Consider the following 27,232-nt stretch of genomic DNA (forward strand, 5'->3'; position numbering starts at 1 on the left):
AAAGCCTGCGGGCAGCAACGAAGACCCAAGGCAGCCAAAAAAAAAGAAAAAGTTTTTGATACAGTTTGTTTGCTTTAGGTGTGAGAAATATTCTACTGCCTTCTGAAGTAATGGGAAATGAAGCAACCTGGAATTTACTGGTGGTAGCAAAGGAAAGGAGCTGACAAGAGGAAGACAGGGAGTCCTCGAGAGCACAGAAGCATCCCCAGGAGTGTAAACTGGTCAGAAATCTCCTTCACTCCATAATTCCAACCTTCCTTTCAAATCTACCATGTGGGGCCACCCCCCCCCCCCCCCCCCCCGCCCCAGGGGCATAAGACCTGGAGAACTTCCTATTTCTACTACGGAGCTGGATGTGAAATAAAGGAGGGAGATGCATACCATACAGTTTCAGGGATACTGAGTTGGATAGGACTTTATGAAAATCCCACCACTATCATTATTTTCCTTAGAACATGTGTTTTTGAGTTTGGGTCAAACTTTAGTGTGCTTGAGCCAGGTGGCTTGGGTTTGAATCCCAGTTTTACCACTTTTGAGCTGCATGACCTTCAAAGTTTATGTAACCTCAGTTTTCACATTTATGAAATAGGGATAATGTTGCTATCTACTTCACAGAAAACATTTTCTGGCACTATATGAGACTGTTAAATTAAGACTATAAATAAATATTTTGGAAGCTTTCTGAATATGTGTATAACTGCAAGCATGCAATTGTAGTCCACTCAGAAAAGAGGGACGGTTATCTATGCTAGGACTGTGGCAAAACAGGCAATGCTGATCATCGGAAAAGTCTTTAAACCATACAGTGCAGTTCCAGGATTGCAGGCCAACTCTGAATACCCATGTGGCTACCTCGTGCCTAAAGAGGGAGAAACTGGTGGCCAAGATTTACATTTGACAATGTCTCTTAGGAAATCTTGCTATAAAATGCAATTGACCACTTCTTTGAGAAGAATCAGAAAGGTAAATATTCCAAAATGTTAACACAACTATTTGGAAACGGAAAAAAGGAATCAAGTAAGTGTTGTTGTTACGTTTCAAACTTTTAAAATACCCAATTAGGTTTTGTTTTGCTTTGCTTTGCTTTACAGAAGTAAACATTTGTTTGGGTGGCCATCTTAGACTCTGTTCTAGCACTGACTTTTGTCACAGCGTGCAAACATTTTCTTGCTTTGTATTTTCTCTGGGTAAACATACAGAGAATGTGATTTTCCATATGTACTCTGTCATTTGCATTGCTTTGGGGGCTTTGATTAGTCTGAGATACACAAGATCCCTAAGTCAGGATAAACCCAGCCACTAACTTTCTAAGTGATATTGAGCTATTCCCTCTAGACATGCAATTTCTTTGTATTACAGATTTACCTCTCCTTAAAAAAAAAAAATAAAAAAAAAATACCATGATATGTTCCTCCTTATGTTTTTTATATTATTAAAGCAATAGTGGTTGCAAATTCAATTTAACATATTTCAGAAATAATTCTTAAAACAACCTATACCTATACTCTGCTTAGTGCTGGAAGAAGAAAGAACCAGAAGATTAATGGCGCACTCATGAGACAGGGCAGAGGAAACTCCTGCCGTCCAGAACATCAAAACCAAAGACATGTACACAACTACCTATAATGTAGGCCAGACCACATAAATGTTAAGCAGTGCTTTAAAGTCTTCTGAAAAATAATGCCCTAACTAAACGAAATCACCCTGAACTCAGAGTACGAATGATGCTGTTATTACTTATTTCTACTGTCTTCCATCTATTTTATGGTGTTCTTTGATCCATTCTTTGCATTCTTCTTGTCTGAAAGTAATATTCTTGATATGTTTAATAAGGAGACCCCCTCCTTTGTTCCTAGATGCTTTGGCTGCTGACCAACAAAAGCCATCGAAAGACTTAATCCTCTGAGCCTGGCACCACATCAGTCTGGAAATAGTTTACATGCAGAGTCCTTTGGAGTAAATACTCATCAGAGGTTCCGTTGGCTTATTTGGTCACCCACATTTTGTAGTGGGTGGCCCAGTTGGTATCCTCATTATTTTATTTTCCACCCCTGAAAATAATCCAGATGTAGCAACCTGACACTACTCCCTTTGGTATTCTAAGTTCATTGTAATGGAGACGTCCATTCCTTTGTGATGCTAGTTAATAGGTTCAGAGAAGTAAGGGTCTCAGACTGGTCATGCCCTATTAAATTTTTTGCTTATACATCTTTTTTCAGCGCAACTCCTGAAATGCAATCTGAGTACTTCAAGAGTAATTCGCTAGTCATCTCGAACACGTGAGGACTTAGAGAACTGTCATCTCCCTTCCTCCCTCCCTCCTTCCCTTCCTCCCTCTCTCTCACTCTTTCTCTGCCCACCTCCTACCCCACCTCTCCACCCCATCTTTACATAAATGAACAAACCAGTTCCCAAGGTTTAAACTTTATCAAGGTTATTCACAAATTACAAAGTAGGACTCTTGCTTTTTCGCTTACTAGGTACATCTTTACTGCTTAGAGCTTCTTGGTTAGTACTTGGATCAGGGAAATGGAGTCTCTATACTGTCATCGTTCTGGGCTTAGCAGTGAAAGTTCTCAAGAAAGAACAATCAACTAATGTTTCTTGACTACGTATTAAGTGCAGAGCAAAGTAACATTAAAATACAAGGTGGTTGTTAAACATGCCTTCCTCTTGCCGAGCTTGTACTCTTGTAATAAGGCCAATATAAGTAAGTTGGTATTTTCTTTCTCATGATTGTTATGATAAGCATATGCAAAATGCTTAGAATAATATCTACCAGATGGGGTATTTATTACTGTGTGGATTAAAATAATAACATATATAAAGTTCTTAGAACAGTTGCTGGCTTTTTCTTATAGGTACCAACATCTCAGAAGCTATTGCATTCTTTTTATATGCATCAGCATCAGTTTTCAACAGGAAAACATTCAAAGTTTTTACTTTGAAAATTTATAAAACTCTTAAGATTTTTTTGTTAGTTTCTCCTTGGACGATAGGAAATGGAAAGGAGGTGTGATGTTGAAGGATGAGGGAGTGTGAGCATCTAATAGATGTCGGGCATTATACTGAAGGTTTGCATCCATTATCTCATTTAATACTCAAAATGACCATACAAGGTGCATATTGTTCTGTCTGTTATACAAAAAGATTAAAACTTGGGCCAAAAAAAGCTAAATAAAGAGCCAGGATTTGAAGGCAAGTTCATCTGGCTCAAAAACTCACATTTTTCCCATTCCTTGAGTTCTGATTAGACTACTTAATATCATTTTTTCAAAGACAGGAAGAGTGTAGGAAGCATCCTGTCATCTTGTGTAAAGTCATACAGTATCCTGGATGTTAACTGCTGCTAAGATTTAATAACTCTGGAAAAAAACAACCAGCAAGGTATCCTCCTGTGTACCATCAATAGGCCACTCCATGGTAAATTACACACTTGTGACTTATCCTAGAAGGAGCCCCATATCACTGTTGGACACTGCTGCTGACCAAAACCGTGAGGACTTGCACGTGTTCAGGATCTGCTCTGCTAAGTGTGTAACACACTCAGCAGATGCCATGTTGTTCAAAGACTTACTACCGACTTAAACTTGCTGCACTCGTGCACAGATGCAGTTTCTGTCTTTTCTCATACATCACAGTGTCCAGGTGTTTGTTTCTTTGTTAAACCTAGACATTTAACCACATAAGACTTTTATAAATGGTCAAATAGATTCATAAGGGGACAATACATGAAACTAGTCACTTTACTACCACAAGTCTAAAATTACTCATCCACAAACCTACACATAAAATTTCATTTTGGTAGTTGTATTACAGTTTCTGCTACACCAACCTATATTACAGAAAGCTTCTCCCATATAGAATGCAGTAAGAGTTCTGGAATAAAATTTAAATTTTAACAACACAATTGCTATATAGCTATACATGTTTATTTTGTTTCACTATCAATGTGATTTGAAACTCAGCACATTCTGAGGCACTAGCAGTATTAATTTCAATTTAGACCATATGGTTGTATATCTGTAATATCTATACATCTACATATTTGCATATATAGGTATATACTTATAGATATATTTATGTTTATATGTATACGCACATATATATAATCATGTTGTCAAAAATTAAGTTTAAATATTTAGTTTAAACTTCTTAACTTTTCAGCATGTTATATACTGACTATATTATATCTGCTTAAACATAAAGTGAAGCCAGTAGAACACATGTAATTTGACTTTTATTCAGCATTGCACTAGATATATCATCCCAGAAGTATAACGAGTAATAATTCTGTGAGTGGTGTTTTCTTTGACACAAGTAATATGACTTTTCTATTCTGAATGGTTCACTATGATTAAACAGAATAACTACATAATAAGTTCTTTATAAACAAGTTCATAGAACATTCATTTATTCATCAACAAACGTAAAAACAGACTCTATGTGTACAGGCAAATAAATGTACTGTGGTATTGTTGCTATTTTCAATAATGCTACTGATAGTAAATAGGTGCTGTGTGCCAGGTACCACAGTAGGCACTCGGGGAATGCAAAGATATATGAAGGGCAGTCTAAGCCATCATGAAGTTTATTATCTAATAATGTTAAATTTGCACTATACCAATTTTTTAAAAAATTCACATACCTGGTCTCCTTTTATCCTTAACAAAAACAACATGACATAAACATTATTATTGTTAAGTGACACGAGCAAGGATTCAATACAGGTCAGGACTCCAACTCCTGAACATGCTGCCCGATTGAAAAAAGCAACAGGTGAAAATGATCTGCTCATAATTTTGCTCATGCAAAATATATTGGAATGTATATTGTAATAATGGCTGGAATCAGAGTAAAGCAAAATTGTGCCCTGTGGATTCATAAAGGTATGGTCTGAATTCACTTAAATTTTAAGTAAATTGAAATACCAGTCAAATTATTGTGATTTCATGTTGACACATTAGTTAAGTATTTCTAGCCTTTCATTGGAAAAATAAAATTTTTTAAATAAAACATTACACTTTATTCATTATTCAGTCTAAAATCTTAAAAGGTATTACACAAATGGAAACAGTCTTCCATTCTCTTTAAAGCCTGAATCTTCGTTTGAATTCTTCTAGAAGCTGTTGTGAGTACAGGGTCAGGGTACAAATAGACATCTCTCCACTAGCATTCAAAATGCATTGCCATGCATTTTGTTCCCTACTTTTTAAACTATGTCAAACGGGTCTTTGTATCATTTCTGAAACAGAGGAGTCGTGTTTTCTCCCCACGCTGAGCCTTTCTTAGGGCCATCATTCCATTACCCTTTGCCTCCTCCATGGTCTTTGACTACTTGAAATCCTGTCTTCCTTTAAGGTTGGCTGCAAAGCCCAGCTTTACGATGTCGCCTACCCATGCTTTTCCATGATTATTCCCAAGGGAAGGGACTGTGCCTCTTCACTGAACTCTTGTCATTTTTTACTTTCATGTATCATTCATTCTCTTTATATGACACTTGTTTATGTATATTCTTATCTCCTCAGCTAAATTATAAATTCTTGGAAATCAAAACCTATGAAGTTTTTTTCTTCGGGATTATAGCAGCAACTAGCACAATGGTGGTATATGCAATAAATATTGGGCAAATCAATAAAATAGTGTCAATGAATCAAAACATATCACTCTAATGACACATTTTGTAATTCTGTTTTCACAGTCAACACAACTAATATTTGAAGGTTTGAAGTATTTCAGTGTATGACAATGATAAAACCTTATAAAATGGCATTCATTCTAATCCGTGATTATTTAATCTATTTACTTGTCTTCTTCCTCCGTCACTAGGATAAAACCTCTATGAAAGCAAAGACCTGTCTATTTTGTGTAACATATTATTCCCAGTTATTTATTAACTATTCACAGGAGGAAGGAGAGAGGGAAGGAGTGAGGAAAGAAGGAATGTATAGGATCTATTTGCATAAATTACTGCTCTCAGCACCACTTTTGCTAACTACAAAGTCACCTGTGCCTCATTCCCAAGTTCCTGGTGCTCCTAATACACCAGAACAGAAATAAATCCAGATGAACTGAGGCTGCTGAGTACCTTGTACAACAAAGAGAGGACTGGAATGTTTTACCTGTCTCCATCTCTCTTTTGCTTATTAATTAACATGATGATTATGAAAGTACAAAAATGGGCTAGCAAAATGCTGATTTAGGTGTTTTATAAATATATAGGAGAATATAAATTTGTGCCTTCCATATACACAGTCATCAAACTTCATAGCATGAAGGTGCCCAAACTTCTGTTTACAGAAAGAAAAACAGCTACAGTGAAGATACTGTTGATAACGTAAAGCAGTGGCCAAAAAGAGTAAGAGGACGGGAGGGAGGGGGGAAGGAAGGAAGAAAACGGCATTATTTCAGGGTTACTTAAAAAATTTGATGGAGAAAGGATACTCTTTTCATCAAATGGTGCAAAAGCAATTGGTTATCCATAAGGGAAATAATAATAATCTTGACCTAAATTGTATACCTTACACAAAAATTCACTCAAAATAAATCATGGGTTTAAGTGTAAATGTAAAACTATAAAATTTTTAGAAAAAAAAAAGGAGGAGAAAACTGTGGGATCTAGGACTAAGCAAAGAGTTCTTAGACCCGACACACAAAAAATATTATCCACAAAAAGAAAAAATGATAAATCAGACTTCATCAAAATTTAAAACTTTTGCTCTATGAAAGATGCTGTTAGAAGGATTAAAAGACAGTGACAGAGTAGTAGAAAATGTTTGCAAACTACATCTCTGACAAAGGTCTAGTATGTAGAATATGCAAAGAGCTCTCAAAAGTCAACAGTAAAAAAGCAAACAATACATCTAGAAAGTAGGCAAAAGACACGCAGGGATATTTCACCTAAGAAGGTATATAAATTGGCAAAAAGATGTTCAACGTCATTGGTTATTAGGGAATTGCAGATTAAAACCACAATGAGATAGCAATGCACACCTATCACACACCTATTAACATTTTTAAAAATATTAGTGACAACACCAAATTTTGGTGAGGATGCAGAGAAACTGGATCACTCACACTGGTGATGGGAATTAAAATGCATAGTAGTCTGGAGAACAGTTCGGCATTTTCTTGAAAAACAAAAATGTAACTATCACACAAACCAACAATTGCACTCCTGGACTTTCATCCCAGAGAAATTAAGACTTCTGTTCATACAAAATCCTATGCACAGATGCTTATATATTCTTTTTTTTAAATTGCAGTAAAATATACATAACATAAAATTTACCATTTTTAAGTGTACAATTCACTAGCATTAAGAACATTCACAATATTGTGCAACCGTCGCCGCTATCCATTTCCAGAACTTCTTCATTATTCCAAACAGAAACTTCATGCTCATTAAATAGCTCCCCATTTCTCTCTTTCCTTCAGCCTCTCATAACCTCTATGCTACTTTCTGTCTCTGTGAATTTGCCTATTCTTGGTAATTCATATAAGTGAAATCATACAATGTGTCCTTTTGTGTCTGACTTATTTCACTTAGCATAATGCTTTCAAGGTACATCCATGTGGTAGCATATACAGAATTTCATTCCTTTTTAAGACCGAATAATATTCCATGCTTATATATATATACCACATTTTGTTTATCCATTTATCTGTTGATGTGCATTTGAGTTGTTTCTGCCTTTTGGTTATTGTGAATAATGCTGCTATGAACGTTGGTATGCAAGCTTCTGTAGCAGCTTTATTCTTAATAGACAAAAATTGAAAACAAACCCAAATGTCTTTCAACAGGTGAATAGTTGAACAAACTGGCGTATCCACACAATGGAAAACTACTCAGCAATAAGATGGATGAACTGTTGATACACATAACAGCTTGAATGAAGTTTCAGAAAATTACACTGAGTGAGAAAAGCCAATCTCCAAAGATTATACACTGTATGACTCCATTTATGGAACATTCTTGAAATGACAGAATTAGGGCAAGAGAGAAGTAGACGTGACTATAAAAGGGAACATGGTAGGTCCCTGTGGAATGGAAATGTTCTATACCTTAACCTATGTCAATGTCATTATCCTGGTTGTGATATTGTACTATAGTTTTGCAAGCTGTTACCACTGGGAGAAACTGGGCAAAGAGTACAGCAAATCTATGTTATTTATTACGACTGTTTGTGAATCTATAATTATCACAAAGCATTTAAGTAAAGAAAGAAAGGAAGAAAGGGAGGGAGGGGGAGAGGAAGGAAAGAAGGAATTGAGGAAGGTGGGAGGGAATGAGGAAGGAAAGGAATCTCACTCAGATATTCAAATATACAATACAAAATCCACCTGAGTCTTTGATCAGGACTCAGTTTAGATCCCAGCTGATGCTGGATCAGAAAGCAGCCAAGATGGTAGAGCAGAAAGACCCTGTGCTCACCTCCTCTCACGAGTGCGTCAAAATCACAACTATCTGCAGAATAACCGTTGATGATAAAGACTGGAACCTACCAGAAAAGATCTTCTACAACTAGAGACATAAAGAAGGGACCAGAACGAGGCGGGTTCTGGCTCCAGAAGATCTGGCACCAGGGGGTCTGGCACCAGGAAGATGAGCCCCCAGAGCATTTGGCATTGAAGGCCAACAGATCTCAACTGCAGGAGCCCCACAGGACTGGGGGAAATAGAGACTTCACTCTTAAAGGGTACACACAAAATCTCATGCACAGCAGGACACAGGGAGAAATCAGTAATTTGATAGGAGCCTGCACCAGACTTACCTGCTGGTCTTAGCGAGTCTCCTGGAGAGGTGTGTGTGGCAGGGCTGCAGCTCACCTGTGGGACATAGACACTGGTGGGAGACATATTGGGGAACATTCAAATGCGAGAACACTCCTGGCAGCTGACATATTGGCTCGTTAGTGCCAAGACCTGACCCCACTGAACAGCCTGTAGAGTCCAGTGCTGGGACACCTCAGCCAAACAACTAACTGGGTGGGGACATGGTCCCTCCCATCAGCAGACTGGCTGCCTAAAGATTGAAGAGCCCACAGCTGCCTCCAGACATGCCCCTAGACATGGTCCAGCCCACCAGAGGGCTAAGACCCAGCTCCACCCATCAGTGGGCAGGCACCCTCCCGACAGGAAGCCTGCGTAAGCCTCTAGGCCAGCCTCACCCACCAGGGGCAGACACCAGAAGCAAGAAAACTATGATCCTGCAACACAGGCCAGACCATACCCTGAGACTAGCTGGGCCCTGGCCCACCTCACAACCTTCGGGACACCCCAGACCTCATACCCAACTGTGTCAGGAACCCCCCCACCCCAACCAGCTGAAGCAAGCTCTGGGATCCCTGGGTCCTGTAGCCAGACTCCAGGAACCAGCTCTGCCTGCCAGTAGACTGGCACTAGAATCCCACGTTCTGGCTTCCCCTGCCAGTGGGTGGGCAACACCCCCGCCAGTGGGCCTTCGGGCACCCTGACTCTGCCCACTGGTGAGCGAGCACTAGCCCTAGGGCCCCCTAGGGTTCTGCAATCAGCCACCTTGTAACCAGACTCTGTGAAACAGCAGCCAACAGCATCCACACAGGACAGGCCTGGCAACCGACCAGACTAGGAGCCAACCAGGCCTGTCAGCCTGCCCACAAAGTCAGCCTGCCGCCACAGAAGGGCCCACACATCTTAGAGGAAAACCCTAGAACCTGGGTGACCAGAGGGGAGTGCACCTCCTACAGAGGGCCACTTCGCCAATGTCGAGAAATGTAACCGACCTGCCACATACATAAAACTACCAATAGCAACTTAGACAAAATGAGGTGGCAGAGGAATATGTTCCAGATGAAGGAACAAAATAAAACCCCAGAACAGCTAAGTGAAGTGGAGGGAGGCAGTCTACCCAAGAAGGAGTTCAGAATAAGCATCGTAAAGATGATCAAAGAACTTGGGAAGAGAACGAATGTACAGAGCCAGAAGTTAGAATTTTTTAACAAAGAAAATATAAAGAACAATCAGAGAGGAAAAATACAATCATTGAAATGAAAAATACACTGAAAGGAATCAACAGATCCCAGTTAGCCAAGCTTCCTCCACATTGCCCCCTAATGGTAGCTCAGAGTCACTGTGTGAATGTTAAGATATTTCCAGAATAGAAAGGGTGATTTCAATATCAAGAGTGTACTGCACACAGTACAATTATAAAATGGCGCAATTTAAAATTTCCTTCAACCCATATTTATTTGCAGAAGTCCCTGAAAACTTTTGACAGGCATTATATCTTGACACTATGTAGTAGTGCAGCAGGAGTTTCTCTTACTAGAGATGTGTTATAGAAGCAGAGGGCATTCTCTGCTTCCGCTTGATATTGAATGAATATTTTGATTTTTACTAAAAATTTCCAATGAGGGAAACAACTTCGAGTCTTATGTTAATTGTTTGAGGCCTTGCTTTAAGGGTGCTAATCATTTAGTTTTAATGGAAGACATTATTGTGAAGTGAAAGCAGAAGTTCGAAAAAAAATAATACAGTTGGTTCCTTTTAAGTTCCTGGCACTTTCGTTCAGTTCACAAGCAATTTCAGGCCAAGTGTAAATAGAATCTCTCTTAATGTTCTTTAAAAAGTTACAAATTTCAATGTAGATTCGCAGTCTCAGTGTGGGATAGCAGTTTACCACAGAATATTTTCCTCTGTAGACCGATAGTTCAGGGAAGTGTTCTAGACTTTCTGTTTGCACATAGCTGGAAAGACTTATTCTCTCTCTCACACACACACACCCCATCAATGAACCCACGTCAGAAGAGTCTACAGTCTGTCTAATTTGAAGCAGCTGGTGCATTCTAAATATGGAGAGCCCAAGCTTCTAGAATCATCAGTACCATCATTAAGAATCAGAATCCTTGATTTAAATGTTCTTTATTATTCTCTTTATAGGGGGATTTTCATCACATGGCTGTTAGCTCTTCCCCTATTGTTCCGAGACTGTCATGCATAAATGTCAACAAGAGTGTATTTCATTCATACTCTAAAATTAAATCCTTTATCCCACAATTAGCCATAATCACGACCACATATGACTATGATTTACCATAACTAAAATAGATGGCGTGGGATTTATTGTTGGCTTATGTTTGAAAAAGTGAAGGCAGATTTTTTAATTAAATAATTGCATGCTATCTATTTGGGACATAATTACTACTTATTTTGTTTTCCATATATATCTATCTAGTTAGCAAATTGTTACAATACCCCCGTTAGTAAAATCTAAGGGACTGCTCTGTTTGTGTGCGTGTGTGTTTAAAATATGCTCTGAGAGCATAATGAGAAGAATAAACTAAATTATGAATTTTTTCTTATTGATAATTTTTAAAAATTATCTTTATTGACAATTTATATGTACTGTTATTGTGTGTACCTATGTCAGTGATCTCATTTGAACAGCATAATGACTCTATAAGAGAAGAGAATATAAAATACTTCATTTCTTTTGCTTGTCCAACACCCATATCCCTTTCCTTGGTAACACCACCCTGATGTTTTATTTAAGAAATCAGCCTCCCTCATTTACTACAGTTTGTCAGTGGGGGCACCCTTCCTTCTCCTGCCCTCCCTTCATCAAGGAAAGGAAGGCAGGACCTCAACTAGGCCACTCAGACTCTTTCTGGGAATTTGCATCTTGAGTAAAAAAGCCAAAGGATGAAATTTTGTAAGAGGTCTTTTATTTTGGCTGAGGTGCCCTAATAAGGCCCCAAAGGTCTTGTTTTCTAGAACCCTGGAGTGCCATGGGTTCATGCTCTTCTGAGGCTCAGTTCATTCCTTCATTTGATTATTTCAGCTTTCTCATATCCTTACAATAAATTCCTTTTTAAAAAAGTATTTTGTATACGTTGCTTAAGAGTTGGTTTCTGTTGCTTATACCTGAAGAACTCTAACTGCTATGCTGTTACCCTCTTCTTGCAGACAAGGAAATTGAGGTGTAGAGAGGTATAGGAACTAGGCCACAGTCATACAGCATCTAGATAACACAGCTGAACTCTGGTCTGCCTGCTTCCAAGCTCTCTTTTAATCCCCAGGTAACACTGCCTCTGTTTTCAGTTTCAAAAGAGTTTAGATGAGAGCATGTCTAGATGGTCACACAGTCATATTAGATCAGAGCAAAACTATAAAATGGATAAAGGAAGGAGCATCCCTTTCTTTGTTACATTTAATCAGATAGTCACTATTTATTATGCACCCAAAGAATTCCTTGCACTAAATAAGGAGTACAAAACCATGACCAATTCTGCAGTGATTCTGGCGGTTCTGTAATTCCCTTTTTAGTGTTTAATGTCACTCAGTTGTGCACAGTTCCAGAATTAACATGGGTTCAAGTACAGTCCCTACCTGCATTTAAAAACACATTTTTATTTCACACCCACTTAGCTAGGGAGGATACAGTGAAGTCCAAAGCAACAACTGCTAACATGTGTGTAAACATCACTTTAAAACTCCCATGAAGAATTACAGAGTAGGTCAGAGTCAAATGCAGGAGGATCAAATTATGCATAGATTAAAAATAAGAATGGGAGGCAGCACTATGATGTTTTCAACCCCAAGCTCAAGGACCTTCGTCCCTTTTGTGATTTGGGTACAGTTTACATCTCTGAGCCTCTCTTTACATCCTCATCCTTTCCCAGTGTCATTAAAGGGAAGCAAGACTGTCTAATGGTCCACGTAGCACTCTGATTAAGGATGGGGTGAGACTGCGCTGGGGTTGGCGGTGGGCTCAGCAGAACGCAGCCTGCCCAGACCAGCTTGATTTATCCCACCAAACCTCTGTCTCTGCCTTCCTGCAAGTGACCTGACACGCCTCCGCTAGAAGCTCCTTTTCCTGGAAGTTTTGTGACCTATGGTCTTTTCTAGGTCTGTTTGAAAGTGTTACCCGTGGGGCTGCGGAAGAAACGGAATGTGGTCTGGGAGATTGGATAATCTATCAAAAAATTTTCTGGCATCTGATAGCTACTTAACAATATTAATACTTCCTTCAATTCCGGAAACATTTTTGAGGATTACTCTTCTAGAGCACACTGTAAAAATTGTTTAGGAAACATCAAAAGCCAAGTGTCACCAAGCTAATAGTGCCCACTGAATATATGTATCCCCCCAAAGAAGCCTATTTTTTTTTCTCTTTAAAAACAGTGGTGATTTAACTCACAGAAATAAAATTAGTCACAGTTTTTTGGTTTTGGGTTTTATTTTGGTTTTAGTGGAATCAGTTAAGGTTCCACCAGTCAAAACTGATGGCATATTTAAGCTGTGTATTTGAAGAGTATAAAGGGGCTATTTACAGTCGTGTGGGCAAGATTTACAGCAGGAATGTCCATTAGTGAGAGCCACATACTAATTTAGAATTTTCTGTTAACCACGTTACAAAAGTGAAAAGAAACAGGCAAAATTAATCTTAATGATATACTTAGTTTAACCCAACCTATCCAAAATATTATTTTAATATGCAATAAATATAAAAAAAGTTTAGTAAGTTTTTTTTTTCATAGTAAGTCATTGAAGGACTTCCCTGGTGACGCAGTGGTTAAGAATCCGTCTGCAAATGCAGGGGACACAGGTTCGAGCGCTCTGTATCTTTCCAAATCCAACCCATTAATGAGGTTCCTCATTGGGGCTCACACTTTTGAAGGCTTCATAACCATTCATTCTACATCCTCAGCTTCAAACCCTGAACTCCAGTGATAGTTCATTCCCTTACTCATTTTGCCACTTGGATCCTCTAACTACAGTTGTTTCCACCGCCAACCTTGCATGCCTCCTTTTGGTCTCTGTCCTGATGCTAAACTCTAAATTGATCCCATGGAGCCAGAAAGGTGACGGGATTTTGAATCTAAATCACTTGCTAAACCTTTCCCCAGAGTCCTGAGTTAAGCAGCAGGCTGTGAAATACCAACAATTTTCACAAGCAAATGTAACAAGATTACCTCTGCTTGAACAGATTTACCCTGTTATCATCAGTTACATTCATGGTGCTAGTCTGCCCTAAGCCACGGAATCACCAGATCATTAGATGAAAGATTTGCAATAGAAAATAGCAGAAATGCTCAAAGGTTTGGGTCGAGTGCCAACCTGTAGTTAAGCGCCAGACTTCCCCTCTATGTATTTCTGCATTGGCGAACAACTTTCTGATTGGCACGTGGAATGCAGCTTTGCTCACCTGAGCCCAGTGTCCCTGGTGTGGTCTATAGAATCACTGGAGTAACACCCCTCTCCACGGGCTGCCCCCCTCCCCACCTCCTAGCCATTAAAGATTTGCCCATGGCTTTGCTTCTGAATTCAGGCTATTACTGAAGATCTGGAACAGCAATCCTCAATCTGTACTCTGTGGCATGTTAATAGGTGTTAGTGGCGATAGGAGTATATATTAAAATAAATTTTGAATATTCTGGCTAGAACAAAGATAAGTTTCTTTACTGCAGAAATTCTCAGAGCCTTTACTAGGCTAATGTGAACTATGAATCATTAAAAAGAGAATACAGTAGGTAGCATTTACACACATATTTGAGTAGAAAAATCTCCTCCCGACCCCCACTTAACTCTGGCCCCAGAACATGAGAATTTACCTCATAGGGTTGCTGTGAAGGTGGAATTGAGATACTGCATGGAAAGCACTTAAAACAGTGCCTGGGCTTCCCTGGTGGCGCAGTGGTTGAGAGTCCGCCTGCCGATGCAGGGGACACGGGTTCGTGCCCCGGTCCGGGAGGATCCCACATGCCGCGGAGCGGCTGGGCCCGTGAGCCATGGCCGCTGAGCCTGCGTGTCTGGAGCCTGTGCTCCGCAACGGGAGGGGCCACAGCAGTGAGAGGCCCGCGTACCGGAAAAAAAAAAAAAAAAAAAAAAGTGCCTGACAGGTGAAAGCTCTTTGGGCTTATTGCTATCATTGTTATCACATAGCTGTTTCAATGAGACCTCACCAGGTGTTCCTGTGCCCTCTGAGAAAGAAAGAGTTGCATATGGATTGAATGGGGATCCTTTCAGGAGCTATGGGTATCTCATATGGACACTGCACAGAACCAGTGTGGATCTCTCTTTGGGTTCCTTTCAATCAGAAAACGGTTCAAGTGCAAAGAAGTTTATTCTTTTCCGTTCTTCCCAAAGCCTGGCTAAGCAGGGTTCAATTCAATAGCATGGAGTAGCAAGGGTTCAGAGCATGGCCTTCAGAATCTTAAATCTTGACTCTTCCATTGGTGAGCATGTACCCTTTGGGCAAACTGATTAAAGGAGCAATGCCCAAAAATCTGTAAAATTTTTAAGATAATGTTTCTCTCTCTGGTTGTTGTCAGTAATTCAAGAGATTGTATCTATGAAGTACTTAGCCCATGCCTGATACATGGTAAGATACGCTCAGTAAATGGAGGTTCCTAATCATTCTACTAACAGACTAATTTCTCTAATTTATTTACACGTGAAATTCTAGTTAACTCTGCCCACGTAATCATTGCCACAGTGTCTGTGAGGACCAATTTGCTTCACACCTGATCGATATTTAGTAAATATATTGGCCACTTGGATTGGTGACTGATTAGATTGCTGGATTAGGCCCATGAAGCCTCTTGGGTAACTCCGTGATGTTAGGAATTGAAGGGGAATGCCATGTAAGCTCTCAGGGATCACTGCTCCGGGCAGGATTTCTTTGAAATCTCTGAAGCAATTCTGGTACCCCTTTATTTTTTAAAACCTATAAATAATTTCTAATATCATAAAGATTTTTAGTTCCTAGGTAAAATAAAAAGTATTCCCAAGTTCATTGCTTTGATTAGGAAGGTTGTGAATAATATCAAAGTTATTCACAATCCAGTGGTCGGAAGCTCTGGGAAAAATAATTTTAATTTTAGATGTTTCATGCAACACTGCGAATGTTCTCTCTCCTGTTTGGGCAGGGAGAAAACTGGCAAGCGTTGTGAGATGGGGAATTTATGGGAATTAATGGAAATGTTGCGGCTGACCAACAAAGGAACTTCCCCAGCCAAAATCAAAACAAAGATATTAACTTGGAAGGGGGAAGAAAGGCGGCAGCATAATAATATCATGCATTGAAACCTTATCTAGTGGTTGAAGTGATTTGGTTTGAAGAACTTAAAGAGCATTTTGTGGTTTATGGAAACGGCCAGCAGACACTATATTTAGCAGCCTCTCCACTATTAAGTTCTCATACCTTCCTCTCCTCTCACCAAGTGGGGCCATATAGCTTCCTTTATCCCCGGATTGTTACCAACCTAAGACCTCATGAGGATAAAAGCCAAGCTATGAGTTTGCCATGCAATGCCCTTGCATTGCAGACTACTTCCAAAGACCAATGTGGCCACAACAGATCTGAAGGTTTGCTTACACTCACTTAAGATAAATTTTCTGAGTTCATTTACACAATTTCAGTCCAAGTTTTAGACAGATCCATCCCTCTTCCCAAACCATCTCCCTCTCTCTCTGTCTCTCTCTCTTTCTCACACAACACACAGACTCACTCACAGATGATCCTCATAACAAGTTCACAATTAAAGTTTATAATAATTCTGAATTAGATAAGAGTGGGTTATACTGAGTGAACCAGATATTGCAGAAGAAAAATAATTTGAAGGTTAGAGACCAATTCTTTTTCTCTTATAATTCAGCACCATGACTTTTTTGTGTAAATAATAGGAAAGCTGCCAGGGAAGAAGACACTTTGCTAAGGAAATTACCAAATTAACCCTTTCGTGGCTACCACTCGCCCCATCTGGCCCCCAGCTGCTCTCCTTTGAAGTCCCAGTGATCCTCTGAGGACCGTCTTGCTGACTGACACAAGAGCTGACACAAGAGCGAGTACTACAAGGGCTCTTGTTTGGCCAACACATGGACACATGCAGTTAACTGCTCAAACAGCTTAAGACAGTAGGAGTTATTTCCTCATTTATTTTTCTAGTAAAATATGTTGTTATTCTACGATGGAAAATTTCTCAGGATTGGTATATTATTTTATAAAAAAACCTGGCTTCATTTGTTATAGATAATATTATTAATACTATAATATTAGAATACTATTATAATTAGTACATTAACAGTACTAATTATATGTAAACTAAAATTATTACCTAAAATATTAATTTCCTATAATCCAATTTGTTCCCTTTTTTGTTTCCAGAATTTCATAACATTAAATATCATACTGAGATTCATTATAGTCCTAATGTCATTTTCTAAGACAACGTTTTTGAGAATTAACAAGTCAGCAATTAAAATGTATAGTATTTTTGTTAATCCTTTTATTTCACTTTTCTTTAGCTACAGACATTATTGTAAATATATTGACCAGAGTTCTGAAATTCTTTTTCCTACTTCAAGTACTTTATATAAAAATTTATAATTTAAAATTAAACTTTACTCAGAAATTTCACCAGTGTTCCACTCATTGACCTTTTTTTCACTTTCAGATTAGATAAAAGCCTCAGTGGATGTTCTGTTATTTTTCATGAAATAAGAATGAATGAATTCATTTTCCTCTTGCTTATTCACGTTTTGCTGAAGAAATTTTTTAAAATAAATTCACCAATACAAATTTTCATGAGCCTACATAATGTAGGAGAGAAAACAAATCATTCTCACGTGGAGAATAAGGTCACTATGGAACAGGATTCTGTGTACCTTTAAGTACCCTTCAGCCATGAGAAATGCAAAAGAAATTTTACTTCCATATTTTTACTTAATTAGCCATCTGTCCCAAACTCTTACTTCTGTGATATTCCTTAAAGTGGGGGGAAAGTGCTGAAGAATAAAAAACCAAAAAAGTCTACTTTGGAAAGCTTTCATTTGTAATGAAAATCAAATAGAATGTATAGAGACAAAGTTTGTCATTCCAGATCTTCAGAGTCACAGAATCTCTTAAATGATAAGTGTTCAGATACAAAGCTGGCCCCAACTGCAACGATTTGTAGATCAGATTTGAAAAATAGTCTATGATTCAATTTATGGAAGACATAGAATATGCAACTATAAGGAAAAAAGTATAAATTAGAGCTCTCTTGTTTCCAGTGCTCTGATCAGGATTCCATTCTATTTCCAGGAAAGGTAACTGAACACCTCTCATTTTAAGTTTGTAAGATTGTAAATTTAATATGCTATCAAGAAAAGTTTTTGAATGAAGTTCTTTCGAGCCCAGAATTCTATGGTAAACTATGAAATCAGGTGGATGTTGAAGTTGACAGATCTTGGAGGCCACAACTACCCTCACCCTCCAAGACATCAAAGAAAGGGCAGGATCTAGTGATTAACCTCACACACAAAATTACTGGGCGATGGGATGGAGACAGGTTTTCATAGGTCCTTCGGTGGCCTGTTTTTTGTAGTCTAAAATCCAGTGAGATGAGGAAAAACAGCTGCACAAGATTGGCCCTCTCCTTTCTAAGGCAGTTGTGACAAGAATACAACTAGTAGGTTTCCCTGCTTCTCTGAAAAGTGTCTGACACCTAGTTTAGCCTTTTTTCTGTAGGCCAAGGTTAACTCTGAGTTAAGTTTGACTAATAATAAATTACATATGATTTTGAAAAGATATCATTGAGTTGAGAGGAAACACAGGAAGTTTCGCCATATTTATATACTAATATATATTAAATATTTCCTACAAATTGGCACACAATTACCTTTAGAACATTCCTAGAGTTCTATAACACAAAACAGCCCATTTACTTTCATAAAATCTCTGACTTTTAGAAAATTTTACCTTAAACAAAATCTCTGTAATGCCTACCTAACCATTAGTCCCAGTTATTTCTTTCAGTTACAAAGAATAACTGTTTCCATCATACTAGCTATATAATACAAGAACTCTTTCTGTATCCTCAGCATCTAGCGCAGGGTCCTAACATGGAGCACCTCCATATCAGCACTTAAAATATTGCTAGACATTCTTTCCAGGTTAAAAGTTTCAATTATTTTATTTGCTCATCCTCTGAAATGGTTTTCAGATTTTTTATCAGCCAAATGCCACATGTTTTGGTGGGAATATATAGATCATATTTATGCATATAATGTCAATATGCAAATAGATTCAATTCCTCCTGAAATATAGGAAATTACCAAGAGTATCAACAAGTTTATCTGGGGCCAATCAGCTATCCAGACACTCAAAAGATATATTTTTTAATTTCCTTAGTGTTCAATTCTTCCTTTACCATGCCAATGAAAAATCTTCCTTGTAATTTCATACAGAAAAAAATTATTGGACGACAGGAACACAGGAAGTCCACAAACCAAAACATCCATTATAAAGGTCCTGGTAGCTAAATACTGATATTTCTTCTCAAAACTTTCCAAGACTCAGGTGTATTGAAATAAATATTCATGTCTGCAATTATGTATGTATGTGTAATCAGTTACTCAGACACTTTTTAATGGGCATTATATCAATACTTGCCCTTCTCATTTTAAATAGTTTCTTCTTTTTCTCTTTTGTGGTCTACCAAACTGCATCTGACTAAATGTACATATTTAGTGAAAATGGATTCCATTAGAGTGTAATGTTACCCAGCTATTGTTTTCTTTGGGAGGAAATAATGGAGAGCATGTCCAGATGCTTAATATCAGGCTCCTGTTTCTAGAATTACAGTCTTAAAGCTGTCAGGACTGTTCAAGAACAAGGATGATCCAGAGATTGTTCAGCATATGAAACACCCTTTTTGTGAACATTTAAGCAGGTGAGGGAGGAGAATGCTAAACAACTGGCAGAGAGAACTTGAAATATTTAAGCAAAGGACATTTTTCCCTTCTCACCTATCAAGACATCCTGTTTTTCCATGAAATAAATGAATCATATTTTCTGATCTATTCTGAATGTACTGAGTTTTTCTTGTCCATTCTGTTTAGTCTCACAATGTTGTAGCCCTCTGTCTGGCCACAAACAAGTTATTTTGTTTGCATCTTTTCTGGAAGAAGAGTACATTAAGTGTACCCACATTTTTCTGACAAAGTACTAAAGGTATGTTTACCTCCTTTCCTTTACTCCAGTAAAGGGCAGCTCTCTGAGATGGATGCCACCAAGCAGTTTACAATAAATCTCGTTTAACACAGTAGCTCTAGTCAAAAGAGAATAGTGATGTAATTTTAAAAGAAAATCTTCAATGTATTCTCATGTAAAGGGAACAGTTCTACAAAATATTAATAATACTTTTCACAGGTGTATATTCAATACATTTGTTGTCAAATTTTCTGAAGATGAGCCATATAGAAATAGCTATAGCTAATCAGAAAAACTGCCCTAATGTCTTATTTAGAGAGAGAAATCTGTTTATTTGTACTAATTACAGAAAGCATTAAATAGTACTTCAAATTGATGACCATATTAGAAAGCTTACATCTGAGGCAATAAATCCCAAGTATAATCACATAAATTGATTATAAGTATGTGATTTTGCAGCTGATAAAAATAGCTTCCTGGATACTATCGGAGAAACTTTCAGAGGAACAACTGAAACATTAAAAGTGAGGGTCGCTGAGTTCACCAAGGTGCATAAAGTAACTCCTCAGAGCCATCCACTTTAAGTTTCTTTAGGGTAAAAAAAGCAGGAGTTGGCTTCAGGGAAAGCATACAAACTTTGGAATCAGAAAGACCTGGATTAATAACCTGACCTCAGAGTTTAGCTTTTGTGTCCTTTGGAAAGTTATTTACTTCCCTGATGATAATCCTAACCCTACCTTCTGGAGTTGCTCTGAGAATCAGAACTGAAATACGTAAATCACCTAGCACAAGGCCTGGGTCACTGCATGTTTTAGGGTTTTAAGAATGCATTAGATGTGACCCTACTTTATAAAGGAAATCTTTAAATATATATATATGTGTGTGTATGTGTATACATACATATATATGTATATATCTTTTTTTAGGGGACTTCTTTTTCTAATTCAATCTTTTATTTCTTTAGTTCGAAAGTATATGGCTACATAAGAAACAAATAGCTTGTTAAAAAAATCTAAGTCAAATTTTCGTATTTTTTCATCTTCTTACTTTAATAGTGTATAGACATATGTACAATGTAAACTTTAAGTATAAACTGGGGTATTTTCAATTGGTAAGAGTTCAGCTCTTCAAATAATTCTGGTAGAAAGAAGTGTGCCTGTGAAAGGAAGGAGAATGTTTTGAAACTTTATCACTATGAAAATGAATAAATGTGATAATGAAATATGTAATATGAAAAGAAATACGTAAAGAGATAAGAGCAGACATATTTGCAGAAAAGTAAAGTGTGTAAAGGGTGATAAAATGAAAATATAAACATCAACAGGCCAAAATATTTTGCATAGTTTTAGAAATAATCGAAGATAAAAACCCACTAAAACTTACTTATTGGACTTAAGATTTGCTATATGTCTAATAAATTCTTACTTTTAAGAAGAATGGTCCTTGATTAATGGCAAATTTGCTTTTACTATGGATTTTTCTTTGCTAGCATTAACAGACTGGAAAACCACAGTTTAACAGTTTGAAGTGATGTTAATGGCTAGAGATTAAGTTACAGTGTTTCTGTTTAATTCATCAAAAATATAGCACTCATTTCAATTAGAATAAAGAATGCTGTTTATAAGATTTAGACAAAATGATTATGGATTTTTAAATCTAAGCAAAACTTGTACCATCCATTTTGCAACACTGGACACTAAACTGCTTTTAGCACCTGAGACTTGACTCAGGATGGAGGCTTCTATTCAAGGAGAAAAAGGGCAAGTTTATACCTGCGTACCTCAGTTTATTTGGTAACTATTCGGTGTCTTTCTGTATGCTAGTCTTTTTTCATCCATTTTTCCTATTTCATATGCTAACAGAGGTGGCCTTGTACCAGATTCCCTAAATTGTGACCCCTTTGAGATAGAGCGCACCCACATAAGCCAAAGGACAGAGAGAACGAATGGTCCATTATCTGCCAGACTCTTCAAATGTACTGTCTCATAAAATCCTCCTGCACTGAATATTATCTCAGTTTTACAGATTTGGAAACTGAAATTTGCATTCAGTCTCTTGTGCCTGGCCATACAGCTAGGAAGTTTAGATCTCACTACCTTCAAAACCTGTGAGAGTTGAGGTAAGTAGTTATTCTCCGTTTCACAAAAACCTGACATGTACTAACTGCAGCTGGTTCTAAGATCGTAGATTTGAAGATTCCTGAGAGAGAAAACCCAGGTATGACTGGTCTGAGGACTGACCTCTTTTGATTTTTCCCCATGTCATATGGACAGGGCTCTTCTCTCTGCTAAAAACAAAACAAAACAAAAAACCTACGCTCTGTTTAGAAATATAAAGCCCCAGTGCAACCAGGCTTTACAACTCTCCAGCACTGTAAATCTATACAACATACAAAGCTAAGGAATGCCAAGGACTGCCAATAGCCATCAGAAGAGGTGAGAAAGAACCCTTCCCTACAGAGCCCTCAGAGGCGGAATGGTTCTGCCAGCGCCTCCGTTTCAGACATCTCCCATCCAGACCTGTGAGAGAATAGATTTCTGCTGTTTTAAGCCACTCACTTTGTTAAAGCCGCCCTAGGAAATTAATAGAGATCTTGGTAATCCTAAAGGCTTTCCTCTTCTAAGAATTTTCTAAATAAGCATCTTAACTCTTATATGATGACATTCGTGCTTTCAAGACTAGATTAAGGAAATAGGTTTTTTAAGGCAACAGAGCTGGGGTTTTAATTAACTGGTACTGACTGCTGTGAAGATTAAATAATATCGTTAAAGCTCTTAGCCCCAAACCTGGGCGGTATCTCTTGCTCAGTAGGAACCGTACCTTCTCTTTCTTTTTCTTCCTTCTTATCTCAGATTATCTGCAGGTTTTGAGATCACACGGGGCAGAGACTCATGGCTGGCCACCTTTCACACCATTTGGTGTGTTTGTCTTGATCATAAAGTACAATATGTTGTGTTTACAAAAGAATGGACTGTTATTTTTTTAACCTAAAGGAATGAAAAGTGATTTGTTTTCCATAAGGAAAGGCATATAACAATGCATTAAAGAAATTTTCGGGAACAGTTAGGAAAAAATAAACATTTTAATTCACAACAGAGAAAAATCATTGTCCTTTGGAATGTGAAAGCCTTATCATTACATCATTACCTTGAGTGGAGTACTGCAGACCTCAGCCCTGGAAAACCCTCTGGTCTTTGCTGACAAGAAATATACTCACCCAATCAAAGATAAGCAGGAAGTGAAATGTTACCTACCATGAAAATCTTACTCTGCACTTAATTTTTTGCACTTGGTACATAATGACTTTTCCATCTTGCTTCAAAGAAAAAAAAAAAAATCTTTGATTTCAAAACCATGTGTTGTAGAAAAAAAAAATCTGTCCTGAATTATATCATTCTGAACTAGCTACAAGACACTGTTTCTTCACAATGCCTGATTTCACAGTGCATAGATATGCAAACAAATTGTTCAGATCTTTTAAGTCTGCATTTTTGTATCCTGGAACTCAGAGTATCACCGTGTGGCTGTATAGTTAGCAGACCTACTGCTCTTCTCCCTGCCTTTTACTTGCTTTTTCCATAAGCAGAAGCTGGATCTAATTTCCAAATGAAAGACCTCTCCACCAAAAATTTATTTTTATGAAGGAATGGCTTTACAGTGTTTGCCATTTGGGTTCTTTATTTGGCTTTTTTATTCTCTTCAAAATGTGAATGGAAAATGTTTATCTGCTGGAGGGCTTCACATGCTTCTGCTTTGCTGGCTCAATGACTTCTACTGCCAAAAAGAAAAAGAAGAGAAAAAAGAAAGAGAGAAAAAGGAAGAGAAAAACCACTAGTCATCACGTAAATGTTGAGTCAAAAGCAAATTTGGCATGCCCTAAAAATGGTATGAAAAATTAAAAATCAGTCTCATTCTAATAGTCTAACTTCTGGACCTGGGGTTCTGGGTCTACTCCTTGTTGAAATAGTTACCATAGCACAGTGATTAAAATTCCAGGATCTAGAATAACGTAGATGTGTTTGACTTCAACTGTGCCACTTACAGACTATGTAATCCTGAACAAATCATTTGACTTTCCTCAGCTTTCACTTCCTTTTATGTAAAATGGGGATAATACCCATCTCTTGTCACCATTGTGAGGGTTAAATTGTGTGCCTGCTACCCGGACAGAAACTTCAGAGGGAACCAGGTCCTGGACGGCTTAGTCCTTCTCTCCTGCAGGCAAGTCAGAAGAAGGTTCTGCACAGGACAGCTACGGATCTCCACCAGAGCTTCCTCAGGCTTCATTCTGCCCAGGCGTAGTTTACCATCATTCTAGTCCTAACAAATGTGCTCATGTTCCCAGTGTTCCCTTAGCTGACGAGAGAGGCCTCGGGATCCTAGCCCAGCAGGCTTCGCTGTCATTGAGCCAAAGGTATAGGAGGCTCGAGGCTCGGTGGCACTGCCATAAAGCTCGGCCTTGGCAGGATTCTGACTTACAGGCATTCAGTCATAGTTCCACAGATAGTAGCTTGGCCCCCTTGGCTTCTCGGCCAAGCATATATGCCAGATGCCTGAACCAGCAGCTTCCTTTCCTGCTGGTGGGGTTACCATGACAACAACAAATCATCAGCAGGGTACAACTAAGCTGTCTCAAACCAGGTCCATCATCATCCCATCACCTGGGACCTTGTTAAAATGCAAAATGTTAGGCTCCACCCCAGATTTGCTAAAGCAGAAACTGCATTCTAATAAAATGCCCAGGTAATTTGTATGCACATTGTAACTTGAGACGCCCGCTCTAAGAAGTTGTGTGTGTAAGTCTTGCATTCCAAACTGAACTACAAGATGGGGGAAAAAAATGCATAGGGATGGAATTCATATTCCCTATTTGTTTTATTTATTTATTTTCTTATGAGGGATGGTCAAAATTAGAAGTGATGAAGCAACATGGTTCAGCATAACTTATATTCATAATACTACGCGGATTGGGAGAAAGAGCGCAAGAATCTATAAAATAGAGTGCAAGACAGAGAACAATTTTAATTAAGCCCACCATTCCAAATTGTATGACAGAGTGAGTGAGGGATTGGGTATATGAATATGCTACTGAATTACTCAGTTTCAGAGTGCTTCTTATATTGTGATATCGTGGGATTTCACTTCACTGTGATTCAAGGGTTTAGAGAAATACATTTTTCATCTATTAACTACTGTATCTGATGCTCATACACATCACAATTCTAGTAATCGCTTCCAGTAATGAAGAAAATGTGGATTGTATTGGTTTTTATTGATAGACCTATGCTAGGGTTCACAATGATGTCTGCCTAAGAAATTTTCAAGGCTGATTTAGACCAAAGCCCCAATTAAGAATCTATTAACATCTATTCTACCATTAACCACAAGTCATCTGCAGTTGCCAACAAATTTTTTTTTTTTTTTTTTTTTTTGCGGTACGCGGGCCTCTCACTGTTGTGGCCTCTCCCGTTGTGGAGCACAGGCTACAGACGCACAGGCTCAGCGGCCATGGCTCACAGGCCTAGCCGCTCCGCGGCATGTGGGATCTTCCCGGACTGGGGCACGATCCTGTGTCCCCTGCATCGGCAGGCGGACTCTCAACCACTGCACCACCAGGGAAGCCCGCCAACAAACTCTTTTACTAAAGTTTTAAAATTGACCTCACTCACTATATAATACTATAATTTAATAAACTTATAGAAGATGGGGTGTACAAAAGAACTGCCTAAAAGGTCACACATGTTATAGAAGGAATAATGTCCCCCCAATGATGTCCATATCCTATAACCCCTGGGACTTGTGAGCATGTTATCTCACATGACACAAGAGACTTTGCAGATACTAAAGACCTTGGGATGGGGAGATTAGTCTGGAATATCTGGGCCGGCCCAATCCAGTTACATAGATCTTTAAAACTGGAAAAGGTTTCAGAGTGATGCAATGTGAAAGAATTCAACTGTCTGTTTCTGGCTTTGAAGATGGAAGAAAGGGGTCCAATGAGCCAAGGAATGTGAGAAACCTCTAGAAACTGGAAAAGTCCAGGAAATGGATTCTCCCCTAGAGCTCTAGACAGGAACCCAGGCCTGCTGACACCTTAATTTTAGCCCAATGAGACCAGTGCTGACCTGCTAACATATAGATCTATAAAATAATTAATTTGATTGATTTAAACCACTAAGTTTGTGGTAATTTGTTACAGCAGCAAGAGAAAACAAAAATTAGAAAATTTAAAAATGTGCAATGGCAGAAAGACCTAGAAGATCTGTTTCTTCCTTCTTGATGCCTTCAACACAGTTCTCCCCAAAATTTATGGAGATATTTTGATGATGCTCTAACATCACTGCATTCTTTGTTTTTTCTGTGGTAACTGATGTGCACCATTCTCTTAATTCACCTCCACACCTTTTGTAGCCTATTTGCATTATTATTCTGAACTTGCAATTAAGAGGTAGAAGCTGTTTTCAAGTATTTTTTAAGTGGGAGGATAAAATGCAGAGATTTTTATTTTATTTTGGTTTTAGTTTCTAATGGGCTCAGACACTCTGTTAGACAAATTATATTATGATCTTACAATTATCAGTAGAGTTTCACTGATTATGCTACACTAGTTAACAAGAAGTTTTTCAATCTCACTTAATAAATACTTTTGTTTCTAGAGCAATGAGTTCCCACATCTGGCAGCTTACCAGAATCACTGGGGAGACTCCTCAGAGAAGACGATGGTCTCCTGTTTTAAAACAGCATAACTATACAGAAACTAGAATTGTAATGCCAATGGGAATTTAAAATAAATAATACCCTTCTGTGTAAAACTCAGTCGTGGCTTCAAAGACAATTCCACCATTTAAGAAAACGTTGGAAATAAAAACTAAAGAGCTAAGAAAGTAATCAAAGAGCTAGAATGTAGCTAATGAGCTGGAAGGTAAATGTCAGAAATAAAGGGCTGGAGGGTAATGGTTTGAGGGCTCGCATTAAAATGACTTAAAAAAAACAAGCAGCTTTTTCTGTGTTATTAATGATCATCATGGCTGAAGATATAATTTTGGTAATGTGGGTAGGGTGTTACAGCATGATTCAGAAGGAGGAATTCCAACACAACAACGTTTCAAAGCAGTCCACTTTTCTATACACCTAACTAAACCCCGGGGAGGGAGTCCTCCCCGGTCTCAGCTCCTCTTTCCATGCTTAGCAGCACCTGGTTGTAGGAAAAAGAATACCTTCGGCAAACAATCTTTTGGTAACCAAGAAGGTTTGTATGTCTGAATCAAATTTCTA

General features: G+C 38.2%; 1 protein-coding gene and 1 non-coding gene across 2 annotated transcripts in view; one reads left to right on the top strand and one right to left on the bottom strand.

The window, feature by feature from the left end:
- DKK2 (dickkopf WNT signaling pathway inhibitor 2) overlaps positions 1 to 27,232 on the bottom strand; it is a 96,815-nt gene that overhangs the window by 41,723 nt on the left and 27,860 nt on the right. The gene's annotated exons all lie outside the window — the stretch shown is intronic.
- LOC132426378 (U5 spliceosomal RNA) lies at positions 10,334 to 10,447 on the top strand. Its single transcript, XR_009519672.1, has one exon. It is a non-coding gene; the product is annotated as a U5 spliceosomal RNA (small nuclear RNA).

Source organism: Delphinus delphis, chromosome 5, assembly GCF_949987515.2.
Source record: "Delphinus delphis chromosome 5, mDelDel1.2, whole genome shotgun sequence".
Classification (NCBI taxonomy): domain Eukaryota; kingdom Metazoa; phylum Chordata; class Mammalia; order Artiodactyla; family Delphinidae; genus Delphinus; species Delphinus delphis.